The sequence below is a fragment of the Staurois parvus genome, unplaced genomic scaffold, assembly GCF_062004578.1.
Source record: "Staurois parvus isolate SC_StPar_1 unplaced genomic scaffold, SC_StPar_1.0 ptg000175l, whole genome shotgun sequence".
Taxonomy (NCBI): Eukaryota; Metazoa; Chordata; class Amphibia; order Anura; family Ranidae; genus Staurois; species Staurois parvus.
The window spans coordinates 14,624,441-14,635,616 of record NW_028317971.1 but is presented as its reverse complement, the minus strand read 5'-3'; positions in this window follow the sequence as shown (position 1 = coordinate 14,635,616).

Below are 11,176 nucleotides of genomic sequence, written 5' to 3'. Positions count from 1 at the left end.
AGGAGAGAAGATCATGGAGGGGGTCCATACAACAAACCAGTTTCTGATTCAGCATGCTAAGGAACACCCAATGTTCAAATGTTGCAGTGAGCACTATTGACTGTCTGTAGTTATTTAAAGTTGTAATAAACTCCTTGAGCACAATAAAACAAATATTCCCCAGTATACTATTTGTTAAAATTCTTGCCCAAGCACTTTGCATGGCTGCTGGCTCCTGCTCTCTCAGTGCTGCTTCCCTGAACCTTCAGTCTTCATAGGAAATAGTTAACAGTGGCAGTCTCTAGCCAGTCTCTTGCCACTCCAGGCTATGGGGCTGTGTGTTTCTATTGATGCATACAGTGCAGGGAGACACATCTCTTGTCCTTGTGTGCAAGGGAGGCTCCATTGGCTGCTGCAAGAGAAAGGAACCACTCTGAAACAGGAAAACATGGGGCACCATTTTAAACTGGAACATATAAAAGGGTTCAAAAAATAAAGAAGCTAGATACTCAGTAATTGATTAAATCAGCAACAAAAAGTGCTTAAAAAATAAGAGTTTAATAACAGTTTAATCTTAATATTAAGTATGACATGTGTCCATAAAAGTAGCGTTTCATGTATTAACATCAGGAAACTTTTTTTTTTTTTATAGAGTTTCTGCAGGTAAAATAAGCCAAAATAGTTAACCTCCCTGGCGGTATGATTATTTCAGATTTTTGGTGCTGAAAGAGGTACCATTATTTTGCATGGAAATTTGGCGTTTTATATTGTATCCCTGTAATTCTTAGGAATAACTCACTGAAATCTGTCCGAACAAGAGTCTAGTAAACATTCCGGGTAAGATAAAACTTGAAACACGAAATCATAAATTATAATTTAATAAATAATCATAAAAAATAATAACATAATAATAATACATTTAATTCAATAATATAATCAAACCAAAAACACTGAAATTTGAAATATAGCGCCAAGTTTGCACATCACTGAGCAAAGTCGCAAAATCGTTTTCAGTGTCTGATGATGTATTTCACCACGAATCATTATCACTCAATTCTGCAAGTAGTTCTAATTTACTATCGCTGTTCTCTAGCTGGTCTAAAACTGCTTTTGACCTAAAGGGACACTTTTTTGGACGCCATGGACATTTCTCAGTTTCCAGGCTGAAAGAACAGTAAAAATGCAGGCAGGGCACAGGACAAAGCACTCGGGACAAAATAGATGTGAAATGGTTTGGTGCAGTAATGTTTTACTATGTGATTTTAGTGATTTCTGTGAATGTCATTTTTGTCATTTTCAAATTTCCCGCATCTGTCATCTGGGTTCCGTCCCCCGTACATCCCGACGCTCGCAGGGGACGGAACCCAGATGACAGATGCCGGCATCCGCCGGATTATATTGCCGGGGACACTGCAGGAGGGACATCGCGGGAGCGCAGGACAAGGTAAGTGACCGAGGGATCGTGGAGCAGAGCTGTATGGTAAGCCCGAGTTTAGCTCGGGGTTACCGCTTGTGGTACTGAAACTTTACCTCGAGCTACACTCGGGAATACCGCCAGGGAGGTTAATAAATACTGAAAAAATTTTAAATTACCACAAAATATGAATATATATGAAAATATAAGATTGTTTATCCTTTTGTTAATTAGACATGTGCATTTCAGATGCATTCGTTGACTGAAAAATTTTGTTTCGCCATGTTGAACCAATTGTTTTCAGAATTTATTTAGTATCTTCAGCTTTTTTTATTTTCTTTGGTCCAAGTGGAGTCAAAAAAATGTTTCTCCGAAAGATTGCTATATATTCAACACACTATCAAATTGGTGATGTCTATGCGTTCCAGACTTCAGGCTGTATTTGACTGCAAAGGATTTGCAACCAAGTATTAAAAAGTGAAAGTTTGATTTATGATTATTATTCTGTCCCATTACGTTTGGTCCCTTAACAAGTGGGAGGCACATATGCAAACTGTTGTAATTCCTACACCGTTCACCTGATTTGGATGTAAATACCCTCAAATTAAAGCTGACAGTCTGCAGTTAAAGCACATCTTGTTCGTTTCATTTCAAAACCATTGTGGTGGTGTATAGAGCCAAAAATGTTAGAATTGTGTAGATGTCCCAATATTTATGGACCTGACTGTATATACTATGAATAACAGATAGTGAATATATAAATGTACAAATTTATAATTTCATATATGAAAACTATATTAACAAAATTATAAAAAATCAGTGACCAAAGATATAATCCAATACTGTGTCCAATCCGTGATAATATTCTGAACAATTGGGTACACCTTTCTTAAATATGCGCTCACCTTAATTTTACCTAAAAATTAGGCTAAAACAGCTTTTTGTCCTCAATTGGACATATGATGTAATTTCCAGTGATGGTATACTTCCAGGAATAATTGTTTACAAGATGTAATACTTCAATTTTCCCTCCGGGTGTCTCTCAGGCTTGCTGATTCCTGTATTTGATCAGGATGGATGGATTTTTCCCTCTGTCCTCCAGGGGTCTTATATTTCCTTTGCCTCCTCTCTTATTTCTCCATAGTTAGGGATTAATGAAAGAATAGAAGAATAATATAGAAGAATATAGTGCTTTATCCTTTATTTGTAAAGCCACTAATATCTCACTCACATTTATAACAATATAAAACCGCTTTTAAATATCTCCTCTGTGTGTGCTCTGCACCCTTCCTGTACTCGCGGTATATTCTCCTGAATGCTTCGTGACGTCAGAGCCCCTCCCCTACGTGTTATGCCATCGGGTCACATGGCTTCATCAGGGGGATTCGATCAAATAGCAACAAAAAATTCAACAGAAATGCATGTCTAACAAATTATGCACCTTTAAGGGGGTTAATCAAACTGCTCCATCTGGGCTTAGGTGGAAGAAGGGACCTTTGTCCTATGGAAAATAGCTCCTGAAGACTCCTGGGATGTGTGACATCATTTGCCTTGGCATGGAAACCAGGATGTAACATAGAATTTTTTTCTTGGAGTTCATTAGATACACATGGTTAGAAGTAATTGTGAGATAACTGGGTTTACACCGCTGCCTGCACTGATTTTTCAGGCTATAGGACCATTGGCATCTTTATTTGATTCTGACTTTATCAAAGGAACCTTCTATGTGTTACTTTCCAGCCATCCTCCACAGCAGATATAATCATTTCAATTTGACGTATAAACTTTGTAATTGGAACTGCAGCTCCTGTTATTTTTCAAAACCGTCAGAAAAAAAAAGATCTTTTCCTTGCAAGATGGCAGCTTGGAGGCCCTCTGTACACTGAACGCCTTCCGAAATCTCACTTCTTGCCTATGTGATTGGATAGGTGCTTCTCCCTGCACTGAGATAAAAAGTCAAATCTGAGTCAAATTAGTGCACGGATTGTCACAATCATTCACAGACTTTTATTTATTGCTGTATTTATACTTACGCAAGGTATATACACATTTATGTTGCACTTGATTATTCCACCTAATTTATTGATTGTGTGTTTTTAGTGCTGCACTTCTTTTATATTTGCACTTTTATATGATGCATTTTGCTGTTCCATATTACCTATTCAGTTTTTAACGCATTAATTAGTTGTGTTATATCATATGATTTAGCAAATTTTTTTCTGCACTTTTAAGCGATGCACTTTACTGTTCTGCTTTAACAAATATTGATATATTTTTCATGTGATGCACTTTATTGTTTAATCTTAGCACTATAGCACTGCACTTGTTTACATATTCATTTTTGGGGATTGTTACCTGTCTTCTGTGTTAGCTGCTTCCCATTATTACCTAGCGCGCACCTATTTTCTATTATTTACTTATAAGGCACACATATGCCACAGTCTGTGTACTCACAAAATTCCCTAATTACTCTTTTACAATTGACAGTCTCACAGGTACACATAAACCTCAGTACAAAGAATCATTATTAAAAATAAGGAATTTTGACTTGTCTGTAAATTCTATATATCTTGGAGTACAGTAAAGGAAGCAAGCAACATATTCATACAGAATTAATAAAAGAGAAGGCAGTGCTATATCCCAAATTATAAATGATAACATGTAAATATCTCACACAATATATGCTTATATAATTCAATAAATGAGTAATAAATAAATAATAAAGTTTAGGGGACCCCACATGGTATCAGCTGGTGATGAAATACACAGGTGCTTGGCCTATGTGATGACTTCAGCACGCGCACCAATCGCTTCTCTTCATTTTTGATGCTGGAGGGGATTTGTTTGTTCAACGAGCTGTGATTGTGGCATGATGTGAGTTATACTGAGTATTGATGTACCTAGCTGGGTGGATGGTTGTGCAGGTGACTGTAGCAGGCGGTCACAGGTGGCATAGGGACCAAGGTGCACACAGCACTAGACATTGTTTACGCCCCTGTTTGTAACACAACAAACATATACATACCTTTTGAATTAAAATAGCATTTTTTTTCTTAGAGACATTTTATTCACAACTCGCGCTAGTTTTTAAATAACTGTGTGAATTCCAACACCAGAATAAACCCCAGATGTTATTGAAACACAAAATGCAATACAGTTAGGTCCGTATATATTTGGACACAGGCACAATTTTTAGTTTTTTTTCAGGTATTTACCAAAACTTATTCAAGCTATAGTTATATAATGGATATGGGCTGAAAGCGCACACTCTCAGGTTTAATTTGAGGGTATTTACATCCAAATTGGAGGAAGGGTTTACAGTTCTTAAGAGTAGCCATCCCCCCTTTTTCAAGGGACCAAAAGTAATTGGACAAATGAATAAAATCATAAATAAAATGTTCATTTTTAATATTTTGTTGAAAATCCTTCACTGGCAATGACTGCCTGAAGTCTGGAACCCATGGACATTACCAAAGACTGGGTTTCCTCCTTCTGATACTTTGCCAGGCTCTTAATGCAGTGGTCTTCAGTTGTTCTTTGTTTGTGGCTCTTTCTGCCTTTAGTTTTGCCTTCAGCAAGTGAAATGCATGCTCAATTGGGTTGAAATCAGGTGATTGACTCAGCCATTGCATAATATTCCACTTCTTTCCCTTCAAAAGCTCCTGGATTTCTTTTGCAGTGTGTTTTGGATCAGTGTCCATCTATACTGTGAAGCGCCGTCCAATCAACTTTGCTGCATTTGGCTGAATCTGGGCTGACAGTATATCTAAAAACAGTACAGAATTCCTCCAGCTCCTTCTGTCACATCATCAATAAACACCAATGACCCAGTGCCACTGGAAGCCATGCATGCCCATGCCATCACACTGCCTCCACCATGTTTTACAGATGATGTTGTGTGCTTTGGATCATGAGCTGTTCCAAGGCTTCTCCACAATTTTTTCTTCCTGTCATTCTGGTAAAGATTAATCTTAGTTTCATCCATCCAAAGAATGCTTTTCCAGAACTGGTCTGGCTTTTTTAGATGCTTTTTGGCAAAGTCTAATCTGGCTTTAGGCTTATGAATGGTTTGCACCTTGGGGTGAACCCTCTGTATTTGCTCTCGTGAAGTCTTCTATTGATTGTAGACTTTGATAATGATATGCCCACTTCCTGGAGAATGTCCTTCACTTGTCTGGATGTTGTGAATGAGTTTTTCTTTACCATAGAGAGGATCCTGCGATCATCCACCACTGTTGTCTTCTGTGGATGTCCATGCCTTTTTATGTTGCTGAGCTGCCCAGTGCATTCTTCTCTCCTCAGAATGTACCAAACTGTTGATTTGGCCACTCCTAATGTTGCTGCTATCTCTCTGATGGATTTTGTTTTGTTTTTGAAGCCTTACAATGGCCTGTTTCACTTGCATGGACAGCTCCTTTGAACACATTGTAGGTTCACAGAAATAGATTCCAAATGCAAATACCACACTTAGAATCAACTCCAGACCTTTTACCTGCTTAATTGATGAAAAAATAACAAAGGAGTAGCCCACACCTGGCCATGAAACAGCTTTTGATTTAATTATCCAATTACGTTTGGTCCCTTGAACAAGGGGGGATGGCTTCTCTTAAGAGATGTAATTCCTAAACCCTTCCTCCAATTTTGATGCACATACCCTCAAATTAAACCTGAGCATGTGCACTTTCAGCCCATACCATTATATCAATATACAATTGTGTTCAAAATAATAGCAGTCAGACATCACTGACCTGATCAATCACTGTTTTTGGTAAAAATGATATTTCTACATGGCAAATAATTTACTAGCAGGTGCAGTAGAGTAATAGAAATCCAACAGACCCAACAGTCATGACATGCATGCTGCTGATTCTGTGTAACTGAATCATTAATTGAAAGGGGCATGTTCAAAATAATAGCAGTGTGGAGTTCTATTAGTGAGGTCATTCATTGTTTGAAAAACAGGTGGCAATTATTGCCTTTATTTAAGAAAGGAAGGCAGCAAATGTTGTACATGCTGGTTACAGTGCATTTCTCTCTGAAATTCTGAGGAAAAGGGTCGTTCCAGACATTGTTCAGAAGAATAGCGTACCTTGAATAAAAAGTTGATTGGAGAGGGGAAAACATATAAAGAAGTGCAGAAAACGATAGGCTGCTCAGCTAAAATGATCGCAAATGCTTTAAAATGTCAACCAGAACCTGAAAGTCGTGGAAGAAAGCGAAAAACTATCATTCGAATGGATAGAAGAATAGCCAAAATGGCAAGGACTCAGCCAACAATCAGCTCCAGGAAGATCAAAGAAGGTCTAAAGTTACCTGTGAGTACTGTTACAATTAGAAGACGCCTATGTGAAGCCCAGCTATCTGCAAAAAGCCACCGCAAAGTCCCACTGTTCAAAAAAAGACGTGCTGAAGAGGTTACAATTTGCCAAAGAGCACATTGACTGGCCTAAAGAGAAATGGCGCAACATTTTGTGGACTGAAGAAAGTAAGATTGCTCTTTTTGGGTCTAGTGGCCAGAGACAGTTTGTCAGACGACCCCCAAACACTGAATTCAAGCCACAGTACACTGTGAAGACAGTGAAGCATGGTTGCGCAAGCATCATGATATGGGGATGTTATTCATACTATGGTGTTGGGCCTATTTATCGCATACCAGGGATCATGGATCAGTTTGAATACATCAGAATACTTGAAGAGGTCATGCTGCCTCATGCTGAAGAGGAAATGCCCTTGAAATGGGTGTTCCAACAAGACAATGACCCCAAACACACCAGTAAATGTGCAACATCTTGGTTCCAGACCAACAAGATTGACCTTATGGAGTGGCCAGCCCAATCCCCGGATCTTAATCCATTTGAAACACTTGTGGGGTGACATCAAAAATGCAGTTTCTGAGGCAAAACCAAGAAATAGAGAAGAACTGTGGAATGTAGTCCAATCATCCTGGGCTGGAATACCAGTTCACAGGTGCCAGAAATTGGTTGACTCCATGCAACACAGATGTACAGCAGTTCTCAGAAACAGTGGTTATACAACTAAATATTAATTAAGTGATTCAAAGGAAAGCAAAATCTTCAAACATTTTTCAGTTTATATAGTGAATGTTTGAGTTTGTAAAGAAGAATACAAACACTGCTATTTTTTTGAACAGTCTAATATTCAATTTTCTTCAATTTTTTTGGAGGAACAACACAAATTTGATATATTTGATATATTTTTGATATATTTTTCTTCATGTTTTGATTTGGAATAGAGTAGTGTAGTGTTCACAATGCATTTGTGTGTATGGAAATAAAAGCTATTAGAAGGGTTTTGAGCTTTATTCACTTTTTTCAACACACTGCTATTATTTTGAACACAACTGTAGCTTGAATATGTTTTGGTAAAGACCTGAAAAAACTAAACTTGTGCCTGTATCCAAATATATATGGACCTAATTGTATGTGTATACTGTAAACTCATCCACATGGTACACAACCCCCAGTCACTAAGATATTAGTACCTCCCCAGGAAGCCAAGAAATTAACCGTTGCTCAGCGTCCCCATTTGATCAAAAGTCCTTAAACTTATAGTGGCAATAGGTAAGTTCTTATTGCTTGGGTTTTCACCATGGACCTCTAAGTGCTCAGTTCCTTAATCTTCATGGAGATGTCATCCTCTTCCTCTTTACCCCTCAAAAAATAGTAAATAAACCACACATAGTACATTATCTCTTTCACATGTAAAAATTCAAGCTAAATTACACTCACATGAAAGTGCTCAAAAAGTGCCAAAAACGTCACCAACTGCCCCCGTGTTGTATCTGTAATTGTTACTCTTACCCTCTAGTCAAAAATTGTTTGCTTTGTAAACAGAGATCAATCCCTTGAATTCCTCCTTCAATATTCCTCCTCATATGGAAACTGCTGTTGGAGCACATGAGAGAAAAAAGTTCAATATAGCTGGGGCTTTCCAGCATGCCTAATCGGATAGAAAGATGAAAAATTGCTAAGGATGAGGTTTTCAGAAGATCTCAGTGACTTTTGTGAGAAATTAGACTTACAGAAAATGGTCCTTTAAGGGTGGTCTGAGGGGCCAAAAGAGATCAGGGGGCAGGAAGCAGGAAATTGGCATAGGGTGGCTAAGAAGAAGTAGGAAGGCATGGTGGGGTGGCGGGGGATCAAGAGAAAGAGGGGGTCCCTTTCTTTTTTTTCTTCCTCCCTCTCTCCTATCCCTCCATCATCAGCCGCACTATGATTCCTTAAGCCCCTGGCTAACGGGGGGGGGGGAGGAGGGAAGGTCCCGAGAGAGTGGTTATGGTGGGAGGTCTGAAGGCCAGGCATGCTGTCAACTCCAGTCTGATAGATGATATGAGCTAAGGATCGGAGTTGGCGTGTGTGTTCTGAGTCTCACCCCAGAATAGGAGTCGTTAGTGGGAATAATCCACGACAGACTCCAAGGTAGTATGTAGGTCAGGGGGGTTTTAGGTGTATAAGAATTATGGGGAAGGGAGGGTGGGAAATGGGGGGGTGGATAAGCAGGAGGGGGGAGGGACAAAAATGGGGAGCTGCTGTAGGAAGGGAAGGGGGAAAGTCCATATCTTAAATTATCTGTATCTGTCTTCCGGCAAGAGGAACCCTGGTAGGGTAGTGAAATAATATTTGATATGAGTTTGATTAAGTTTATGCCTTAAAATGTGAAAGGGTTAAATTCTCCAGAAAAAAGACACAAGATACTGAGGGAAATCCACCAATACTCCATAGATGTGGTGTTTCTTCAAGAGACACATTTAACCCACGATACAAATGTTAAGTTATACTCTGAGTTCCACACAACGTGGTCCTATGACGATTCCCCAGTTAAATGGGCTAAAGGTGTAGCAATTGGGTTTTCAAAAAATGTAAGTTTTACCTTGGAGGGAAGAATAGAGGACCCAGAGGGCCGGTTTTTTGTTTTTAAGAGGAAAATTACAAGAAGTTGAATTTACACTAGTGAATATCTATGGTCCGAATAAAAATCCAGTAATATGTTTGGAGGATGTGTCACTGAAACTCTCTGAAAAAAGGGTAGCCTGGTGGTGGCAGGAGATTTAAATGTGTGTTTGTATCCTCAGATGGATGTGTTTTCATGTAGAGAGAGGGGAGTAGGAAATCTAAATTATTGAAGGGATTGCTATATAAGTGCCAGTTGACAGACACCTGGGGAGTAAAACACCCAAGTGAAAGGGATTATACCTCTCAGGTACATGGTTTGTATTCAAGACTGGATTATATAATGATCGAGCATGGACAACTGGAGTCGTTGGTTAGTTCCAATATAGAGGATACGTCCATCTCTGATCATGCTCTGTCACAATGAGGTTACGGGTAGAAGGGAACCAGGGTAAAGTAAACATGTGGAGACTAAATGAGATGCTTATACAGGATCCTGAAATAGAGAAAAGGCTAAGGCAGGAAATTGAGCAATTTGTTTAGTTCAATGAGACTGAGGAGGTCTCAGTGCTACAATCTGGGAGGTACATAAAGCATATATCAGGGGTATATTGATATTGATAGGCGCAGAAAAAAAGAAAGAATGAGGAGAAAAAATAAAGACAGTGATGGAGAAGCTTTATAAACTAGAACAGTTACATAGAAGACAGGTACAGATATATATCAGAAGATAATTTAACAGAGTTTTAAAAGAAAGATATCAGTGGGGGAATACACCTGGAAAACACCTGATGAGGAAGCTAAAGGAAAATCTAAAAACTTCATAGAAAGAATTAAAGATGTAAAAGGAGAAGTGGTGTATACCACCACTGATATCGCCAATAGGTTCCAAAAATATTATAGCAAGCTGTACGATGTGAGTCCCAGAAACCAAAAGAAAAAGAGCAAGAAAAAAAAATATAGGCATAAATATTTAAACGAAGTGGAGCTGCCAAGGCTAGCACAAGAATAACACAGGTCTGCAAAAAAATTTTTTTCAAGAGCTGTTTTGGTTATTCCACATAATCTTTAATTTGTTTTGGTGCGCTGAATCCGAACATGACCTCCATTTTGTCATAGGATATCACGTTTCCTGACAATTTAGGTAACTATGTTAAATAAGGCAATACCTCAAAATAAATGGAAATAGACTTATAAAATTAAAGTTTTATTACAATTTTTTCATGAAAATCCTTTTTTGAACTGAAATGAGCTCACCTACACACACTAAACTCGATTCTTCTTCCCCGTGAGGCTCCTCTTGGTGCATTTGCGCTTGTGAGTAGCATCTGGAATGTCTCTCTAAAGCATCCAACAGTAGTCTGCCATCATTGTAATGCTCCATTTTCCCTGGTATCTCCTTTCCCTCTCTTTAATGTCTTGGTGGAATCGTTCACCTTGTTCCTCACTCACAGCTCCCACATTTTCAGGAAAGTAGTCAAGGTGGGACTGGAGGAAATGCACTTTCAAACTCATCAGGCAACCTAAAGCTTGAAATGCTTTTAGCATTCGTCTGACGATCTTTTTGTAGTGAGGATCTTTGTTATTGCCTAAAAATTTCTGTATGACTTCTTTTTTAATGTAATCCACCCTTCTTTTTGAGGATCCGTCATGGTATTGACAAACTCTTGATCAACTATAAGCCTTCTAATATCTAGTCCGACGAACACACCTTCCCGCAATTTTGCCTCCGACAGGACTGGAAACTTGGTGACCAAGTATTTGAAGCATTCTCCATCTCTTGGAAGTGATTTTAAGAATTGCTTCATCAATCCCAATTTTATGTGGAAAGGTGGTAGAAGAACTTTATGGGAAGGTACCAAAGTTTCTCGGA